Source organism: Gossypium arboreum, chromosome 5 (genome assembly GCF_025698485.1).
Source record: "Gossypium arboreum isolate Shixiya-1 chromosome 5, ASM2569848v2, whole genome shotgun sequence".
Taxonomy (NCBI): Eukaryota; Viridiplantae; Streptophyta; class Magnoliopsida; order Malvales; family Malvaceae; genus Gossypium; species Gossypium arboreum.
Window position 1 is genome coordinate 66910243 of NC_069074.1, and position 22657 is coordinate 66932899.

The 22657-nt window shown below is 38.3% G+C and overlaps 1 non-coding gene across 1 annotated transcript; it reads right to left on the minus strand.

Annotated features, from left to right (window-relative positions):
• Positions 1-2245: 2245 nt before the first annotated feature.
• LOC128293395 (small nucleolar RNA R71) lies at positions 2246-2352 on the minus strand. Its single transcript, XR_008283578.1, has one exon. It is a non-coding gene; the product is annotated as a small nucleolar RNA R71 (small nucleolar RNA).
• Positions 2353-22657: the final 20305 nt, after the last annotated feature.

Below are 22657 nucleotides of genomic sequence, written 5' to 3' on the forward strand. Positions count from 1 at the left end.
ACTCAAATTTTGCACCTATTGCAATTTAGTCCTTCTAGTCAAATTGAGCACTCAATCGATAAAATTTCTTAACGAAATTTTCACACAATTATTCTACCATACTATAGACATTAAACAAATAGTAAAGTAAATATTTCTACTTTGGATTTGTGGTTAATAAACCGTAATTTATACATATTTTACCCCATGTTAAATGCATTTTATGGATGATTTCCCATTAGAATTGGTGAATTCTATGCTCCTAATGCTTTAATTTCATGTTTTATACTTAAGAGAGCATAGGAGAGTGAAAGGGAAGAGAAACGAGCCAAAAACAAAGAAAATGGGCCAAAGTATGAAATCAACATGGCCTGGACTTCCTCACAAGGGCAGCCCACATGGCCGTGTCAATCTGGCAGAATCGAAGCACGACTTGCACTGGTAGAACACACGCCCGTGCCATTCTAACAGGATCGAACACGGCCAAAAATAATTGCACACGGGCGTGTCCCTGTCGAGCCCAAGTTGAGTCCAATTCAAAAAAGGCTAATTTTGAGGGCTCTTAGGCATTCCAAAGCCTATAAATACACCCTAGAGGAGGAAGAAAGGGGAGACACGAAATAGGGAGTAAGGAATTACTCCAAGAAAGCCGATTGATTCATCTCAGACGCTGGATTCATCATCAAAATTAAAGATCTCTCCTCAATTTCCCTTTTAGGAGTTTTGGGTTTTCTTTATGTTTTGTATTCTTTATTATTCTGAGATGTTTTCTTATCTAGTTATGAACTAAATCCCTTAAATACCTAAGGGGAATGAAACCTAAGACGAATCTTGTTATTATTTTCTAAATTGTATGATAAATATTTGACTTGTTCTTAGTTATGTGTTCTTAATTCTTGTTTTGATATCTCAGGATACTGATTCAAGATAAGCTCTTATTCAGAGGAGGAATAGACCATGTCTCAGAGTATATTTGCCATAATTAAGCGGAGTTGTTTGCGCGCCTAGACATAGGGTGACAAGATTTTGTCGGATTAGGGTGAAACCTAATAAGGGGATCCATAGATCGAGTTAATGCAACCATAGGGTGTTAATTAGAGAAAGGTCTCAATTATTCAATCTAGGGATTAGACGTTTTTAGTCTTGAATAGGGATAATAACATAACTTAGGGATCTCTACAAAACAAGTTAAATGAATAAATCGTCCGATTCGGAGCCAGAATAACAAGTGCAATCTAGGTGGATTTTTCCTTAGGTATTGTCTTAATTCAATCGATTTTCCCAAAATCAATTCCCCAATTCTTTTCTCTGTGAGTTCTTAGTTTAGATAATTAGTTAGTTAAAAACAAAACCTCTTTATTCCTAGGCTAGATAATAAAAGGACAGTCATTACTAGTACTTTTAGTTCCTTTGGGTTCGACAATCCGGTCTTGCTAAAACTTTACTACTGTTCGATAGGTACACTTGCCTACATCGCGATAATAGTTAGTTTCAAGAATGATTAATTATAAATATTTAAAACCTATCACAAAATCACGCGATCAAGTTTTTGGCGCCGTTGTTGGGGAACTAAGATATTAGGAATGCTCAATTTTTATTACTTTAGCCATTTATTTTTCTTGCAATTTAATTTAATTTTATTATTATTATTTATTAATTTACTTTTCTTTCTCTTGGCAGGTTTTTATAGTTTATGACTAGAAGAAACCCGTCAGGACCACTACTTTTTGACGAAGAAATCGATTGCACAGTTCGTAGAAACCAAAGAGAAATAAGGCGAAGCCTAAGATACACAGAGAACGAGCAAGAAGACGATACTCAACCCCCAACCGAAGAGATGGCTGAAAACCAAGACAATCAGCTACCTTCTACAATTGCGGCTAATCAAAATCCTGCTCCACGCACTATGTATGATTATGCTAAACCTTCTTTAACAGGAACTGAATCAAGCATAGTTAGACCTGCTGTAGCTGCAAATACTTTTGAACTAAAACCTAACACAATTCAAATAATACAACAATTTGTTCAGTTTGATGGTTTGGAGGATGAAGATCCCAATGATCACTTAGCAAACGTTTTGGAACTATGCGATACATTTAAAATTAATGGCGTTTCTGATGATGCCATTCGTCTTTGGTTATTCCCTTTCTTATTGAGGAACAAAGCTAAATAGTGGTTGAACTCATTACCATGAGGATCAATTACTACTTGGGAACAAATGACCGAAAAATTTTTACTAAAATATTTTCCGCTGGCTAAAACGGCTAAATTACGTAATGATATCTCTTCTTTTGTGCAGATGGATTTAGAAACACTTTACGATGCATGGGAGAGATACAAGGACCTTTCCAGAAGATGCCCTCACCATGGGTTACCGCTTTGGCTTCAAGTTCAAACATTCCATAATGGCCTGAATCCTTCGACTCGGTAAATGGTTGATGCAGCTGCTGGTGGAACCATCAACAATAAAACACCTGAAGATGCTTACGAGTTCATAGAGATGTCATTGAATAACTATCAGTGGCAAGTCATGAGGAAAAAGCCAACGAAAATAACTGGTGTTTATAATGTCGATTCGGTCACCATGCTCTCTAATCAGGTAGAACTCTTGTGTAAGAAAATTGATGGATTTTTTAGTTCTTCACAGGTTTACCCAGTAATGCAATGCGAAGCAAGTGGAGGTGGAACAAGCCATTCGGAATACCAACCTTATGGCCACAACATGGATAATGAGCAATTAAATTACATGGGTAATAATCCTCGACCTCAAAACAATCCATATAGTAACACCTATAATGCAGGTTGGAGGAACCACCCAAATTTTTCATGGGGAGGCCAAGGAAATCAGCGACCACCTCCGGGCTAACAACAGCCACCCTATCAACAGGAAAAGAAATCGAACCTTGAAGAGATGCTAACAAAGTTTATCTTGGTATCAGAAACTCATTTTCAAAACACCGAAATGACACTTAAAAATCAACAAGTGTTAATCCAAAGGCTCGAAACTTAGATAGGCCAGCTTTCTAAACTAATCTCTGAATGACCACAAGGTAGCATGCCAAGTAATACTGAATCTAACCCAAAGGAACAACTCAACGTAATTAATGTTTAAAATGAAGAAGGATTTGTTGAGCCTGAGCCTGAACTGAGGCAAGAAACGGTAGTAAGCAAAGGTAAAGGTGAGGTAGATTATAATAAAAACAAACCAGTGACTGTCGAATATAAACCTCGTATGCCATACCCCAAAGCTACAAGGAAAGACCGCTCAGATGAATAATTTGGTAAATTCCTTAAACTCTTAAAAAAATTACATATTAACTTACCGTTTATTGAAGCTCTATCGCAGATGCCAAATGCAATGAAATTTTTAAAGGAGCTTTTAGCAAATAAGCAGAAGTTGGACGAGGCGTCGCATGTGGAGCTGAACGCAGTTTACTCAGCTATTCTCCAAAATAAACTACCCAACAAACTAAAAGATCCAGGGAGTTTTACGATTCCTTGCTTAATTAGTAGTTTAGATGTTAATAATGCATTGGCTAATTTAAGGGCTAGTATCAACGTCATGCCTTACAAAATGTTTAAGCAACTAGGTCTCGGGAAACCCAAACAGACTAGGATGAGCATTCAATTAGCAGATAAAACTATAAGATTCCCTAGGGGTATTATTGAAGATGTGCTAGTTAAAATTGATAAATTTATATTTCCCGTTGACTTCATTATTCTAGACATAGAGGAGGATAGCAACACTTCTTTAATTCTAGGAAGGCCTTTTTTAGCAACTGCTAAAACAATTATTGATGCTAGCATAGGTGAACTCACACTCCGTGTGGGAAACGAAACAATCACCCTTCAAGCTCGTAATTCTAGTAACATATCGGAAATTGAAGGTGATCGTCTAAACCATTTTACTAAAACTGACAATCTGGTACAACCTACTTTGCAGGAAATGTGTCTGAAGGAAGTACATGAGTCATTCCCAAGTAGTAGCAGAGGACCTATTCATGAAGATCGAAGGCTAAAAATAGAGGAACTAGATGAATGGTGGACGCATAAACCGAGAACACATGATAAACTAAAACTACACCAGAATGAGCTCAACACCTTCCCACATCAACTTAAGGTTGGAGATAAAGTTGTATTAGATGCCGCAGATCCTCACATTGTCACTGCCATACTGAATGAAGAAATCTCTCTTACGATACTTATCATTTTTCCATTCAGTACAATCGAGGTAAGTCATCCCAAGTTCGGCACTTTTAAGGTAAACAACACCCGTCTGAAACCTTATTTTGATGAGAATGATAGCAGGAATGAGGAGTATAAACTCCTCGAACCACCATGACTATTCAATAGAGAGGTAAGTTGAGCTTAGACTATAAATAAGCGCTTCTCGGAAGGCAACCCCAGTGCTAATTGTATTAACTTATTTAAAATTTAGTCTTCAACACCTAACTTATTAACAGAGCTCTTGAATAACAAGTTTTGCACAGAGACATGGCCAAGCACATGGGCGTGCTTCGGGCCGTGTGAAAATAGGGCAAAGATTTCCCCAAACACGTGCTACAATAAAATGCCACGACTGTGCGACATGGCGTGGTCGAGCTTGCCAAAACAACACGGGCGTGCGACACGTCCGTGTGGAAGAACCGTGGTCGAACCTGTTAAAATAGCACGGGTGTGCGACATGCCCGTGTCTAGCACCCGTGGTTGAACCTGTTAAATTAACACAGGCGTGGGTGGGAGAAGCGAACGAAGCTAGACACAGCCGTGTGCACCCACACGCCTAAGGAACACGGGCGTGTACTAAATGTTAGATGCGCCCAAATTCAAAATTCGCAAATCATACGGGCTGAAATTGGGGAACACAGGCGTGTTACCTTGCGTGTGCCCCAAAATCTATAAAAACCCTGCACTATTCATTGTCTTCCCACCCAAAAACCATAACCCTAGCCGCTGCAAGTCCACACGACCTCCCCGCCACACTGGTGCACCGCATCCAACTCAATTTTTGCTGCTCATTCTCCCTTTTCTAGCGTTTGTTTACTTTTTTCCCCTTTAATTGCACTCATTTTTCATGTTAGTTATCATAGAACTATACATTTTTCATGATTATTGTCATCTGTCTATCACTCACAATTTATCCATAGAACAAGCTATTATCTTTTTCATGTGCAAATTCTTACTCTTTATACGATTTCTCTACTTTATTACATTAGTTAGACGTAAATATTCATGATTAGAACAATAGACATACTCATGCCTTTAGTGTTAACATGTTTCATCCGTCAACATATTGCATTCCATGAAATTCGTTGCCATTTTTACGCCATACAATTGATTGCTTTGATTAATTTGTTAGTCTTAGTAGTTGCTGAAAATATGATTGTTATTTACATTTTGTCTTCATTTTACTTTGATCATTCCTTAAGATGAATTAATGGTTTTGATTGTAAGTTCCATGTCATCTTCATGAGGAATGAAATCCATCGTACCTGCTTCCAAGAAACGGAAAGGAGCGTCATCTTTCGTGGGTCCAACTGTAAAAATTTGTCACCCTCTCTTACAGTTCCCCTGTAGGCCCCAAGAAGAACTTTTCCAAATACTTCGGGCCCGACCTTTAATTTCGGGCCGCTGTATCGACTGGGCTACCGTAGAACAAGTTCAGTTGGCTAATGCGATTCGGGCCCTCCTAACCACCGACCCTTGAAAGCTGTTCTTTGGGACCATCGAGCCAACATACCTCGAGTTCACGATGGAACTATACTCAACGTTCCATCTTCAAACTATAATGATGAGCTACGATGATCCCGGCACGGTCCAATTTCACCTAGGTGAATTAATCCGCCAACTAAGAGTCCCAAAGTTCGGTGCTCCACTAGGCTTATATACGGAGGAGTTCAAGGAGGAGAATGAACTACATGCTCTCACTCGCCACATACATTTCTCCCCATCGAAGTGTTGGCACACTTTGGCCCCTAGCGCTACCTCCTACAATCCTAGCCGCTCCAAGGCATCAGTTCTCCCACCATTGCTGAGGTGCTTACACGCTATTTTAGCTCACACAATTACAGGAAGGCGAGCACCAGCGTCGTCAACACTCAAGACACCTACTTATTATGGTGTATGTCGTACAGACACGTCATCGACCTTGCCTATTTCATCGCCCTCTTGATTCAGCACCAGATAGAGCGGCATAGAAAGGGGGTCATCTCCATTGGCCCCTACGTGACTCGGTTGGCTTGACACTTCGGGTTCCTTGACACCGTGGCCCAAGAATCATCCTTGACCCTCATTGGCCAGATGTCTCCACGAGGCATCTCGAGCATGCTTAGCATGAGGATGATCGAGAGGCACCGAGGAACCTACCCTCCTCAATATTGTCTCGTCCAATCTACTACGGAGGAGGCCTACGAGGACATTCCTAATGATGTCCCTACACAGCACGAGGATCCATTGACTCAGCCACCACCACCCTCTCGTCCAGTTCATGCGGCGGCTTCCTATGCTGACATCTCTGAGTGCCTCACTCGATCGAGTAGCAGTGTTTTCAACGATTTGACAACATTGACGCTACTCTACAGTAGATTTGTCAGCACCTCCACATCTCATCGCCAGTCCCACCTCGTGAACCATCCAGCGATGAAGATGTTTAAAAACATTTATTTATTATTTTATATTTTTAATTTTTATTAAAACTACATTTTATTTTTATTAGATTTTAGAATTTTATTTTTTATCAATTTCAGTCATTTCTTTATGAGTAATTGTTCTTTCTAATATCCTCTAAAAAGTTCCTGATTTCATCACAGTTATATAGAGCTCTTAAGCTCATCATCGTATAGGAACTAAAAACTCCACTAGGAAAGGTTGTCCACGACTATCATGTCCTGATTGACCACGACCATAGCTACCACTAGATATAATATTCTTTTGGCGCAGGATTATGGACTAATGAACCTCTACCACCGCCGGAGTATCCTCCTCCATTCTCGCACTGATTACTCTCCAAAAATCCAATTCGAGGAATTCATCATACATGAAGTTTCACTTCTCTCCCTATCTTATCTTTGTACATTGAGGGTAATGCACATCTTAAGTGTGGGGGGTATTTATTTCATTATCAGAAAAATCCCTGATTGACTACTTTGTTCTCCTGGAAAGCTCTCATATCGTATTTAGGATAAATTTTGATTCATTTATGATGATGATTGATATATCTTGAATTAAAACATAGGCATTTATGCATTGATTGTTTAAAGCTCAAGACATTAGAGAATCAAGCTTGATAAGTTGATTTTTAAGAATTTAAAATTTTAGGTTGTTTCCCTAAAGTTTAGGTATTACTTTGAGTTAGAATTTACAAGTTTAAACATCAAAAAGCCATAATTTTTGTGAGATTTTTTAGCCTTTTGAGCATTTATTAATTCTTTCATGCTCACTTTTATTATTGCTTTGAGTGCGATAATATTGAACTGTTATTCTAGAACTTACTTGATTATGCATGTCAAGACCACACCATTTGATTTGATATGTCAAAATGATTAAGGCACTTAGGATTAACCCACTCATGCCATGAAAAGCCTACCTCCACGATTAAGCCCTAGTAAACCCTATTGAGCCTAACAAGCCATTTGTTGTATTACCCTTAATATTAACCCTTAACCCATTATTGTTGAAATCCACTAAATTAATCCCTATTTTTGTCGAGAGTTGAGTTGAATAAATTGCTTAGCTATTTCTTGTTCTTAATAGTTAGTCTATGTTATTTAACTTGTTCTTAAAAAAAATTGTATACACATTAGTAATTCCATATTCTGAGGAGAAGCCCTGTTGTATGCAAGTGATGATTAACCCTTTTTTCTAGTTAGGCAATTTTTCAATTCAATCTTGATTCTAACCTTTCTTTCAACTTGTGACTACGCCTCCTAACCAAGCCTCGTTACAACCTTCTAAAGACCTTTTGATTGATGTTTCATCTCAATTTATAGTGGTGGAGATTTGATTTTCATGCAAGCCTATGGTAATGACTTTTCATTATTAACTATTGAGTGCTTCATTTATTGTCCTTAAACACCTCAAGTGATTTGAGTGAATCTGTAGTGAAGATGTGAAACTCTGTGATATTTTGAATCAATGGTAATTACTTAGATGATGGGAGACACCTATGTTTGCATGATTAAATACTCAACTTGGAATATTTGAAACTTTTATGTTCTTTTAGTTGAATTCTCAATGTATGATTACCTATTGATTATTTTGAGATATTATCGATAGAAATTATAAATTGAGAAGAATTTATTTTGATTATGAGTTGAGAATTTTGCTTGAAGACAAACAAATGCTTAAGTATGGGGGTATTTGATAAACCGTAATTTATACATATTTTTACCCCAGGTTAAACGCATTTTATGGATGATTTCCTATTAAAATTGGTGAATTCTATGCTCCTAATACTTTAATTTCATGTTTTATACTTAGGAGAGCATAGGAGAGCGAAAGAAACGAGACAGGGCCAAAAACGGAGAAAATGAGACAAAGTACGAAATCAACACGGCCTGGACTTCCTCACACGGGCAGCCCACACGGCCGTGTCAATCTGGTAGAATCAAAGTACGACTCACACGGGTAGAACACATGCCCGTCCATTCTAACAGGATCAAACACGGCCTAAAATAATCGCACACGGGCATATCACGCGGGCGTGTCCCTGTCGAGTCTAAGTTGAGTCCAATTCGGAAAAGGCTAATTTTGAGGGCTCTTAGGCATTCCAAAGCCTATAAATACACCCTAGAGGAGGAAGAGAGGGAGCACACAGAATAGGGAGTAAGGAATTACTACAAGGAAGCCGATTGATTCATCTTAGAAGTCGGATTCCTCATCAAGGCTGAAGATCTCTCCTCAATTTCCCCTTCAAGAGTTTTAGGTTTTCTTTATGTTTTGTATTCTTTATTATTCTGAGATGTTTTCTTATCTAGTTATGAACTAAATCCCCTAAATACCTAAGGGGAATGAAACCTAAGACGAATCTTGTTATTATTTTCTGAATTGTATGATAAATATTTGACTTGTTCTTAATTATGTGTTCTTAATTCTTGCTTTGATATCCCAGGATACTGATTCAAGATAAGCTCTTATTCAGAGGAGGAATAAACCTGTCTAAGAGTACATTTTCCATAATTAAGCGGATTTGTTTACGTGCCTAGACATAGGGTGACAAGATTTTGTCGGATTAGGGTGAAACCTAATAAGAGAATCCATAGATCGAGTTAATGCAACCCTAGGGTGTTAATTAGAGAAAGGTCTCAATTATTCAATTTAGGGATTAGATGTTATTAATCTTGAATAGGGATAATAACATAACTTAGGGATCTCTACGGAATAAGTTAAATGAATAAATCGTCTGATTCGGAGCTAGAATAACAAGTGCAGTTTAGGTGAATTTTTCCTTAGGTATTGTCTTAATTCAATCGATTTTCCCAAAAGCAATTCCCCAATTCTATTCTCTGTGAGTTCTTCGTTTAGATAATTAGTTAGTTAAAAACAAAACCTCTTTATTCCGAGGCTAGATAATAAAAAGACAGTCATTACTAGTACTTTTAGTTCCATTGGTTTCAACAATCGAGTCTTGCTAAAACTTTACTACTGTTCGATAGGTACACTTGCCTACATCATGATAATAGTTAGTTTTAAAAATGATTAATTATAAATATTTAAAACCTATCATGAAATCACACGATCAGTGGTCTCAAAACCACTGTTCCAATTTGACCCAAAAACGGGTTGTTACAACTCTCCCCCTTAGGGATTTTCGTCCTTAAAAATCTTACCAGAAAAGAGGTTAGGGTACTATTTTCTCATAGCTTCCTCGGGTTCCCACGTAGCCTATTCAACACCATGTTGTTGCCACAAAACTTTCACTAGAGCTATGCTTTTATTTCTCAACTATCTAACCTCTCGAGCTAATACTTTGATCGATTCTTCACCATATGTCATATCGGGTCGAATATCAATCTCTGACGGTGAGATTACACGCGATGGGTCTGATTGATATCATCACAACATCGACACATGAAATACATTGTGGATCATTTCTAATTCCACGGCAAACTTAGTCGATATGCCACTGGCCCTATTCTTTCAATAATCTCATACGACCTAATGAAACATGAACTTAACTTGCCTTTGCGACCAAATCTATGAATTTTCTTCCCCGGTGACACTCTTAGGAACACTTTATCACCAATTGAAATTCAATATACTTCCGTTTCAAATACGCGTACGATTTCTGTTGATCCAAAACTGCTTTCAAACAATCATGAAATACTTTCACTTTCTCTTCGGTTTCTCTGACCAAATTAACCCCGTGAATTTGTTTCTCACCAAGCTCAGTCCAGTATAGCGGAGTTATGCACTTGTGACCATACAATGCTTCATACGGTGCCATTTTTATACTTGATTGAAAACTGTTGTTATAAGTAAATTCGACCATCGGTAGATATTCTTCCCAACTACCTTCGAACTTTAAAACACAATAGAGAAGCATATGCTCTCTTAGATTGAACGTCAATTTGTGGATGAAATGCAGTATTAAAATTCAACTTTGTACCCAATTCACTACGACATCATGTAAAGTCAACCAATCCATTCCAAGAATTACATCGAACTCATCAAATGGTAAAAGCATTAAGTCAACCAGAAAACAGTGACCCCGAATCATTAAAAGACAACTCTTGCAAACTTTATCAACTAAAACATATTTGCCTAAGGGGTTCAACACTTTAATCACATACTTTGTAGACTTGACAGGAAAATTCTTACTAATACCAAATTCATGCAAATATAAAAATGAGTCGATCTAGGATCAATCAGTACAACTACATTAGTATCATAGAGAGAAAATGTACTAGTGATAACATCAGGGGATGATGCATCTTCGCGAGCGTGAATAATGTATGTTCTAGCAAGTGATCTGACCTCTAATCTCGCAGTTAAATCTTTCGTTACACCTTTGCTGTTGTTTCCATTTCTTGTATTTCTCGGTGGCCTCCCTCTAGTGATAGTGTTGCTCAGTCTTGCATTCTGAAATTATCTTTCTCAGCCATTTCAGGGCAATCTTGGATGAAGTGATCTAGGGAGCCACATTTAAAGCAAGCCTGGTTATTCATTCTACATTCATCGGGATGTCATCTACCACAGCGTTGACATTCAGGTCTATTAGACCTAACATTACCAACGCTCGCTATTGGCATAGTTTGGGCCTTAGAACCCAAATATTGCTTCACACGATCTTTGTCGGGATACCCAGCTGAAACATTCGAACAAGTATACAAATCCCTCAATTTCTTTAACGAAGATTGAAATGACTTATTCAGCAGTCTTTTTCTCAAATCTCTAGCCTCAAACTTTTCTCTTTTCTTTACTTAACTCTTCAGCTTTGCAAGCTCAGTCGACTAGCACAACAAATTCTTTCAACTCTAAAATCTGAACTAACAGTCTGATATCCTCATTCAACTCATCTTCGAATCTTTTACACATGATGGTCTCAGTGGAAAAATATTCCCGGGCATACTTACTGAGCCTAACAAACTCTCGATCATATTCAGTCACACACATACGACCCTATTTCAGTTCTGAAAACTCCTTGCGTTTTTTATCAATGAACCGTTGACTGATATATTTCTTTCTGAACTCATATTGAAAGAATTTCTAGGTAACTCTTTTTCTTGGTACCACGGATACAAGAGTATTCTACCACTGATATTCTGAGTCCCTCAGAAGTAATATAACACATTTCAAACACTCATCCAGCATGTAAGAACGCTCATCAAATACCCTGATAGAGTTCTCAAGCCAAAACTATAACAGTTCTTTTTTGGTCAAATCAGAATAGTGGTTTGGGGCCTACAAATCTGAGTAGAAATATTTATTTTATTTATATTTTAAGGTCTATAGTATGATAGAATAATTGTGTGAAATTTTCGTTAAGAAATTTTATCGATTGAGTGTCCGATTTGACTAGAATGACTAAATTGCAATAGGTGCAAAACTTGAATTCTATAAGTTAAAGGTGTCTAATTGTTATGAACTTTTAATTTGACATCCTTAAATGGAAATTAGACCATTATACCTAGGATGGACAAAAATGGACATGGTTAGGCAAAATTTTAAAGTTATGCATTAAGGGCATTTTAGTAATTTGGCAAATAAAGACAAAATTAACAAATAAAAGTGTCCATCTTCTTCAATTTAGTCCCCCATTGCCGAAAATTGCAAGGGAAGACATAACTAGGGTTTGGCTAAGCTTTCAAGCTCAATTGTGATGATTAAGTAAGTTAAATGTGGTATTATAGATTAAGAAAAACAAAGATCAAGTGTAGATCGAGGGGAAAACAAAATAATTGACGAATAGATCCTTTTGCCATTTTTGGAACCGAGGTAAGTTCGTATGTTAAATAAGCTTTATTATAATTATATGTTAAATGCTTTAATACTTCATAAATTGCGTAAATGACTCTACGGACATGTTCGACGACAATTCGGTAAGCGAGAAATACCAATCGAACTTTAAGAATAGATTAGGATACACAAGTGACATGTCACTAGGGTTTTATGTTATGTGATCTGGGTGTTGGTCTTGTATGTCCTACCAGTGGCTGAGTATAGCGGCATATGTTGCAATTAATTGATAGCTTGTGTGAGCAGCACCAAGTAGCTACGTCTTGACTGATAGCTTGTGTAAGCAGGCCCGTTAATGGCTCGAGAGCGAGCATATATGTGTTATGAGATAGAGGTAGCAATGGCTACATATGTGGCACCTTGTGTGCAAGGTTTTCCCGAGTATCCGATATTATTATTCCTAGTGGTTCATTAGGTATAACAACGATAAGACTAAGTATGAAATTATTACGATATGGTATAGATATGTACTTAAATATTATGATTATTAATTCGTGAAATGACGATTTCAAGGTAAGTTGTGATGGAAGTGAATTATGATCATGAGATTTTGGTAAATTACATTATCTTATGTTATATTACTTGCATGTTAATGTATGGTAAGGTTTGCTTATTTCTTTCATACGAGCTTACTAAGCTATATAGCTTACTCTGTTTTATTTTCCATGTTTTATAGTGTCACCAAGCCAGCTCGGGTTGGAGATTATCAGAGCTTGCATCACACTATCAAACTGTTATTTTGGGTACTGATGACTTTAAACATTTTGAGAATATGGCATGTATAGGGACTTGGCCATTTTGTTATATGTTTCATTATGAATTTGGCCAAATGTATTAGCTTGTAATTATCAAAGGCTTGTAATTATCAAAGGCTTGATGTGGTATTTGGCCATGTAACTTGGCTCATTTTGGTTGAATTGGTTGTAAGCTTATATATATATCAATATATGCATGCATGTGCAATTATCTCTTGTGTGATGTGATTTATAAATGCTTGGTAAATAGTTAAATGTAGCTTAATGGTTTTATTGTTGAATGGTTAAGATTGGCTTATTGGCATGTTAAGAAAACTAAGTAAAATTATGCATGTTATAGGTAGCCATATTGGAGCTTGTAGAATGTGAGTTTGGTATGATTTAGATTGGAAAAATATGATGTTGTAAAAATGTTGAGTGTGGATAATGAAATGACATGATTTGGCCTTGTTTGTGAATGTATTGGTTGCCTAAATATGCCATGATTTATGCCCTTAAGATTGTGGGTGTGTATGTGCAAATGAGGGTGACAAATGGCTTGGTAAATAGCCTTTATTTTGTCCACATGGGTAGACACATGGGCATCTGTTTAGACTATGTATGACACACGGTCTACCCCATGGGCATGTGTTTTGGCTGTGTGTCCCCTGCACCTTAATTTTGAGAAACAGAATGCTTAGAATTGAGCATATGAGCAGAGACACGGGCATGTGTCTCAACTGTGTGAGAGACACAGCCTCAAGTACGGGCGTGTGTCCCGACAATGTGAAGTTTGCACCTATTTTATAAAAATTAAATTCATCACATGGCCTAGCACACTGGAGTGTGACTTGGCCGTGTGACTTCAATTTGTTCATGCTTTTCAAATAGAGAGTTACACGAGTTTGGGACGCAGACATGTGTGACCACACAGCCTGCCCACACGGGCTTGTCCCAAACCACATGAGCATGTGACCCTTGTACATGGCAAAAAATTTCTAAGTTTTGTAAAAATTTCCTAAGTGCTCAGTTTAGTCCTGAATCACTTCCAAAGGATGTTTTGGGCCTCATAGGCTCGTATTAGGGACTTTATGATTGAATATAAATGGTTTTAATTTGGTTGGAATTTATGACTTGGATTTGTAAGTTTGCTTGTGATGTAAGTCTGATAATGCCTCATATCCTGTTCCGACGTTGAATACGAGTAAAGGGTATTACAGAAACTCTTCTCTCTCGGGATTATCATCAACTTTAGCTCTAAATTCTTTGGCCCCTTGCTTTTGAATCTTATCAACTGGAGACTTGTTCAGTCTTAACAATTTCACACCTTGAGGAGCTACAGGAACCGGTTGGGTATTAGGTGGGGGTGGAGGATGTTGGGCAGCCAGATTTGATCAAACAAACTCGACAAACCACTTATTAATCCTTTGGAAGAAGGCTTTCCTAGCCTATCCTCCCTGACTAATCATTACTGGTCTACTTTTAGAGGGCACAATCCCTTGAGCGGGAGCTGGCGCATTACTTTCAACATCATCAGCTACATCTCGGTCGGGATCCATTCACTATATGAAAATACAATTTAGATTGTCAAGAGTCGTCACACTATCACAAACTATATATGGCGTGTATAGCTAGACTCTCACACACGTAATGTTAGTTCGAGAATCGACTCAATCATAGCTCTAATACCACTAAATGTAACACCCCTTACCCGTATTCAATGTCGGAACACGGTACGAGGCATTACCAGACTTACATCGTAAACAAACATACAAATCGACTTATAAAGTTGCATCCAAATTAAAACCATTTGTATTTAATCATAAAGTCCCTAATACGAGCCTATGAGGCCTAAAGCATGCTTTGAAAGTAGTTCGGGACTAAACTGAGAACTTAGGAAATTTTTACTAAACTTAAAAATTTTTTGCTATAAACAGGGGTCACACACCTATGTGGGCAGGCCATTTGGTCACACACGCCTGTGTCCCTAACCCCTGTAACTCTCTGTTTTGCAAAGCATGAATAAATTGAAGTCACACGCCCATGTGCTAGCCCGTGTGGTTAATTTAGTTTTCATAAAATAGGTGCAGACTTCACACGGTTAGGACACACGCTCGTGCTTAAGGCCATGTCCCTCACACAGCTGAGACACGCGCCTGTGTCTCTGCCCGTATGCTCAATTCTGAGTGTTCTATTTCTCAAAATTAAGGTGCAGGGGACACACAGCCAAAATACATGCCCAAGGCATAGGCCGTGTGTCATACATGGCCTAGACACACGCCCGTGTATCTACCCCTGTAGACAAAAGAAAGGCTATTTACCAAGCCATTTTCAACCCTCTTTTGCACATACACATACACAAATTCAATGGCATAAACCATGATATACTTAGGCAACCAAAACATCTACAATCATGGCTAACACATGTCAATGTAATACCATCATCTATCATGCCCATGACATCTCATTATGCCAAATCAAACATACCAATTTCACATTCAACAACACCACTAAGACTACTTTCAGTTTGCATTAACTTATCAAGATAACCCAACATACTAATAAACCAACTTATCCATTTCACAAGAACTCATTAAGTCACAATCAACATATAGCATATCAATATAGACCACATCATCAATGGGGCATGGCACATACATACATATATAAATGAGCTTACAATCAATTTAACCAAAATGAGCCCATTTACATGGCCAAATATCAAATCAAGCCTTTGACAATTACAAGCCAATTCATCTGGCCAAAATCATAATGACACATATAACAAAATGACCAAGTCCCTATACATGCCATATACTCAAAATGTTTAAAATCATCGACACCTAAAATGACAGTTTGATAGTGTGATGCGATCTCCTACGATCTCCAATTAGAGCTAACTTGGTTAAACTATAAAACATGGAAAGTAAAATGGAGTAAGCTATATAGCATAGTAAGCTCGTATAAAAGAAATAAGCAAATATTACCGTACATTTAACATTCAAGTAATGTAATATAAGATAATGTAATTTACCATAATCTCATGACCATAATTCATTCCATCACAAACTTACCTTGAAATCATCATTTCATTAATTTAATGATAATAAGCTTTATGCACATATCTGTACCATCTCGTAATGATTTTATACTTATTCTCATTGTGACAGCCCAAAATTGACCCTAGTCGGGAAGTGGTTTCGGGACCGCTAAACCGAGTCACCGAAATGTTTGAACGTAATATTTATTGTCTATAATATGTAATTATGAATGTATGAGAATTTCAAGCTTTGATTTAGTCGATTGCATGTGAATTCAGTTAGTAGGACTTGTGTGACACTTTTGAAATGTGATAGGCTAATCTATAAGGACCTAATAGTGCATGTAATCAAAAGGGGGGACTTACATGTCAAATTTCCCCCCCTAATTGGTAGTGGCCGGCCATGACAAGGGATTATGGGCAAAACATGTCATGAAACATGTTGTGTAAGTGTTTTATGTTGGAATAAATAAAATAAGGTGCATGGGTAATAAAAATGAAAAAAAATGTGTGTGAAGGCTTCTCCCTCCCCATTGCCGTGAAGGTAAGAAAGAAAACAAAAATTTGTTCATCCTTTTCATTCTCTCTTGGCCGAAAATTCTAAGGAAGAAGGAGGAGTTTTTGCTTCATGTTTGGTTTGGAAGAGGATTAGGAAGAGGTTTGGCTATACTTGTATCAAGATTAAGGTATGTTTGAAGTTGTGCCATGAGATTCATGCATGTTTTAGTTGCTAGCTTGATGTTCTTATTAGCCATGGTTCAAATCCTTGCTATGTCATGGGAATGGTATTCGCCAAGGTGGATTTTGTGTTAATGTCATTGCATGCTAAATATGAAGCTTGTTAATGATATATGTGATGGTGGGTTGATGACTCTTGGATTTTCTTTTTAGCATTTTTAGTGAGACATTAAGTTCCTTGTTTAACCATGACCAAAATTGAAACGGTATGGTGTTGTGGTGTATTCGGCCATGGTGTATCCATAAGTATGATTTATGCATATTGCATGGTAGGTAAGATTTGAGCTTTGGATATATGTTTATATTTGGTTATAAGCAACTTGAGATTTGGCCCTTGCACCTACATGTATATATGTTTGCACATGATGTATTGGTATGACATATATACTATCTCAAGGTATATATTTACATATGATGATGTTTCGGTTATGGAGTAAATGATAGATGCGTATTGAGTTACAATATGGAATGCGTTAGTTAGCAAAATGTATGCCGTTTATGTGTGGTATTATGTATAATTGGCCTCAACATGGACATGCATATTCGCCACATGAGGGGATTGGTGTGCATGCATTCGGTTAGAGGCAAGCATATTGATGCCTATTCTTGGCTTAGAAAATTTGGCTAAGGAGAGTACTAACTAATGTGTTAAGTTTGATTCATGATTTCCGTACATATGTGACTTTAATGTCTAATGAAAATATGTGGGCTAAGTACCTTGAATTCCTCTTTCGATGCTCAAATGATTAAATTAATTTATTTGTTAAATTAAGCTCAAGAGCAAAGGGGAGCTAAATCCGATAAAGGGAAGGAAAAGTAGTCGAATAGCTGTCGAAATCGCTCGACCACGTCCGAGGTAAGTCTTCGAGTAATGATCCTACTTGTATTATATTGAAATGATTTATCATATTATGGCGGATAGCCGAATGTGCGTAGGGACTACGTTGTAAAGTCAATTGAAATCATGCTCTTTGTGTGTGGCTATTGAGCCAAAATTGGAAAGGTTTGATAAATGTTTTGTGTTTGAGCCTTAGTAACGAAAATGAAATATAGATGTGTCGTGATTATTGATATATGTGTGCGTGAGCAATTGAATGATACCCGGGCTAAGCCCCGAAGGCATTTATGCTAGTGATTGTATCCGGGTTAAGACCAAGGCATTTGTGCGAGTTGCTATATCCGGTTAAGACCAAGGCATTTGTGCGAGTTGTTATATCCGGCTAAGACCCAAAGGCATTTGTGCGAGTTGCTATACCCGGGTTAAGACCCGAAGGCAATTGTGCTTGTGGTTATATCCGGCTAAATTCTGAAGAAACTTGGTTTGAAGGTGAGCGTTTTGTGCTGCAATAAATTCAAATAATACGCTCGAAAAACCCAAATGATAAGGTATGTTTGCATGTGCATCGGAAAAGTCGATTCGTTTGAAATAGTATTCGTTCAATCGACTAACGAACTTTCGGCTCTTAGATAGGTTGATACCTTGTGTGTGTATATGTTGATGAAGTGTGAAGTAAGTATGATTATGAGAATGTGTATTACTAAAGTGATCCATTTAGCTATGTGAATGTAATACTTTAGTTAAAGCTGATTTCATTACTTGAGACTTACTAAGCATTAAAATGCTTACCCCGTTGCTTTGGCTCTCTTTTATAGATTTTGCTCGTTAGCTATCGGATTCGGGATCATCAAGTCAAGTCATCCACACTATCAAAGCCCTTTTGGTACTCTTTTAGTTGAACTCTGGATATGGCATGTATAGGACTACCCTTTTGCTGTTTTTTTTTCAAGTACGTTTGGTGATGTATGTGTGTACAGCCATGCGAAAATGGCTCGTAAAAGTGGAGTATGGCATTAGACCATTTGTGTTTATGTATATATATGTATGGTTTCATGATGTGACTATGGACTGGAATGGAAGTGTTGGGCAAATGATCAGCCATTGGAATGGCTAAATATGATTATATGTGGACCTATGTATGACAAAACTCTAGTTGGTCCATGGAAACCACGAAATAGGTAAAGTTTACCTTGAAAACAGATGCTGACAGCAGCAGTGGTGTGGATTTGAAAAATCACTAAAAATTTTAGGAATGGAATTAAATAGTGAATAAATTATGTAAATGAACCTTGATGAATCTACTTTCATATGGAAGAAACGAAACGGTCATATGAGTTATATGTTAAGAGATATTAAAGTTCTCGTGAAACAGGGCCAGAACGGTTTCTGGATCCCCTGTTCCGACTTTGGAAATTAATTATAAATTAACCAGAGATAATTAGGAGTCATACTATATATGTATAGATTCCTATTTGAGTCTAGTTTCTATATAAATAAACGGCATCAGTATTGAAGCCCTGTACAGGGAGATATCCAAGTCTTAATGCGCGAAGGTCAGTGTAGTCGATCCCTGTAACAGGGGAGACTTTAACTAATAAACTGTACTAATTGGCCTGACCAAAAATTCTAGAAAAAAATATGTAGATGGACATATGAGTCTAATTTCAGGGAAAAATTACGAAACTGATTTTCGAGCTTTGAAACTCAAGATATGATTTTTAAGGCGACAGTGATGCAGTAACCAGCTTGTCTGGAAAATTTTAAATGGACTGTGAAAATAATTAAGTCTGTGTGCACCTTGTGTTCGACTCGAGAACGGACTCGAGTGCACGGGTGTTACAATTTTATTGGTATCGAGCTATGGTTTAGTCGATTCTAGGACTACCGTAATGCGTTTGGGTCTAGCTATACATGCCATTTTATGTGATTATTTGATAGTGTGGTGATTTCTGACAATTGCAAATGTGTTTATTTATAGTAATGGATCCCGATCCCGACCGAGCAAGATGGTGATGATCTTGAGAGTGTAGCGCTGCTCCTCAAGACAAGGGACAGCGCCGGCGGACTCTCAACCTAATGCTAGTAATCCAAATGATGAAGCTAGACAAGCTTTCTATAGCGTGATGAATGATTGGTTCAACCAATACATTCGAACTAATACGGCTGTTCCACAACCTCCATTCCCAACAAACACAACCCCTCAGACCTACAATGCCTCCTATGAATCGACCAAATAAGGTCAAATAAGCCCCAGTTGACTGAATTCGAAAACATGAGGCTACTGAATTTAAAGCTACGGATAGCGACGATGCCGAGCAAGTTGAATTTTGGTTGGACAACACTATCCGGGTACTCAATAAGCTATCTTGTACACCCGATGAATGCCTAAAGTGTACTATCTCCTTGCTACGCGATTCTGCCTACTATTGGTGGAGTACTCTGACTTCTGTTGTGCCCTGAGAGCAAGTAACTTGGGAGTTTTTCCAAACTGAGTTTCGAAAAAAGTATATCATCAGAGATTTGTTGATCAAAACGGAAGGAATTTCTTGAGCTTAAGTAAGGTTCTATGTCGCCATCGATTACGAACGAAAATTTGTTAGACTTAGTAGATACGCCGGAATGTGTTTCGTCCGAAGTTGTCATGTGTAAACGCCGAGGATGGGCTGAATGAAGATATAAAATGTTCGTTGGCATTCTTGAAATACGAGAGTTCGTAGTACTTGTCGAGCGAGCTTGTAAAGTCAAGAGCTTAGAAAAGAAAAACAAAAAGTTGATGTGGGAATTGGAGAGTTTCAGTAAAAGATCCTCGGAAAGTCTCTTCAACAGCATCGAAGAAATTTCGTGATAATGTGGGCGGTCTAGAGGCACTTCGGCCTTTTAGACGAGATCGTGATCGACCCTTCAGGTACACGTGGCACTTGGCCGCCGGTGTTGGGAATGAACGTCGAGACGAGCTGAGTGTCGACATTGTGGCAAATGGCATTCGAAGTTGTAGATTCCGTGACCGCTCTGTTACAAGTGCGGATTAGTTGACCACTTCATTAAAGATTGCCCAAGGTTGTGCGAGAATGAATGTAGATCGAGTGGGAAGCAGGCGCTACCAACGCCGAGGTAGACCATCTAGAAATATGGGCAATGCTAGTGGTGGTCAGAGAGGATCTAGAGATGCTACGACCAGATCCGAGGCTCGCGCTCCTGCTAGGGCTTATGCAATACGCGCACGCGAGGATGCTTCCTCGCCAGATGTTATTACTGGTACTTTCACTCTCTTTGATACTAATGTGATTGCTTTAATTGACCCTGGTTCTACTCACTCTTATATATGCGAAACCTTAGCATCCAGTAAGACTTTACCTATTGAGTCTCTCGAGTTCGTAATTTGGGTGTCAAATCCTTGGGTCGTTACGTCTTTGGTCGACAAAGTGTGTAAGAAATATCCCTAGTAATTCGAGGTTCTGCTTTTCCGGCGGACTTGATGCTTTTGCCGTTCGATGAATTTGATGTTATTCTTGGGTTGGATTGGTTGACCGTGCATGATGCGGTTGTGAATTGCAAAAGCAAGACTATTGATTTGAGGTGCGCAAATAACGAGATGATCCGAGTTGAGTCTACGGACTTAAAGGGTTGCCACCGTAATATCATCAATGTTGGCCCAAAAATATGTAAGAAAGGGGTGAAGCATACCTTGCGTATGTACTTGATGATAAGGAGTTAGAAATAAAACCCAAATCTGTGCCGGTGGTTTGTGAATACCCGGATGTTTTTCCCGAAGAATTACCGGGTTTGCCACCTGTTCGGGAGATAGAGTTTGGTATTGAGCTTGTACTGGACTACGCCAATTTCGATAGCTCCGTGATCGTATGGCACCAACCGAGTTAAAAGAGTTGAAAGCTCGGTTGCAAGAATTGACGGATAGAGGTTTCGCTCGACCAAGTTTCTCACCTTTGGGTGCACCAAGATTGTTTGTGAAAAGAAGGACGGAACCATGAGGTTGTGCATTGACTATCGTCAATGAATAAAGTGACGATAAAGAATAAATATCCGTTACAGCGTATTGATGACTTGTTTGATCAACTAAAGGGAGCCTCGGTGTTTTCAAAGATAGATTTGAGATCGGGTTATTATCGATTATGGATTCGAGATTCGGATGTACCCAAACCGCTTTCGAACGAGGTACGGTCACTACGAGTTCTTAGTGATGCCGTTCGGGCTCACTAATGCCCTACGGTATTTATGGATTTGATGAATCGGATCTTGAGACAAGATTTGGACCGGTTCAGTAGTTGTGTTCATTGATGACATCTTGTTCTATTCAAGAGATGAGACCGAACATCTTGAACACCGAGATTAGTGTTGCAAATTTTACGGATAAGTAGTTGTATGCTAAGTTCAGCAAGTGTGAGTTCGGTTAAGAGAGGTTAGCTTCTTGGGTCATGTGGTATCTCAGATCGGGTAGTCGAGTCGACCGAGCAAAATTTCAGCCATACTTAACTGGAAGCCTCCGAGAAATATTCTTGAGGTTCAAGCTTTTTGGGGCTTGGTTACTACCGACGGTTTGTAAAAGGTTTCTCGATGATAGCCACACCCATGACGAAGCTACTTCAAAAGATGTTAAGTTCGAATGGACGGAAAAATGTCGAAAAGTTTTGATCAATCGAAAACTTATTTGACTGGAAGCCCCAATTTTAGTGCGGCCGAATCGTGCAAAGAGTTTGTCATCTATAGTGACGCTTCCCTACTTGGGTTAGGTTGCGTATTGATGCAAGAGGGTCGAGTTGTGGCCTATCGTCGAGACAATTAAAGCCACATGAGAAGAATTATCCGACCCATGATCTCGAATTAGTCGCCATCGTATTCGCTTTGAAAATATGG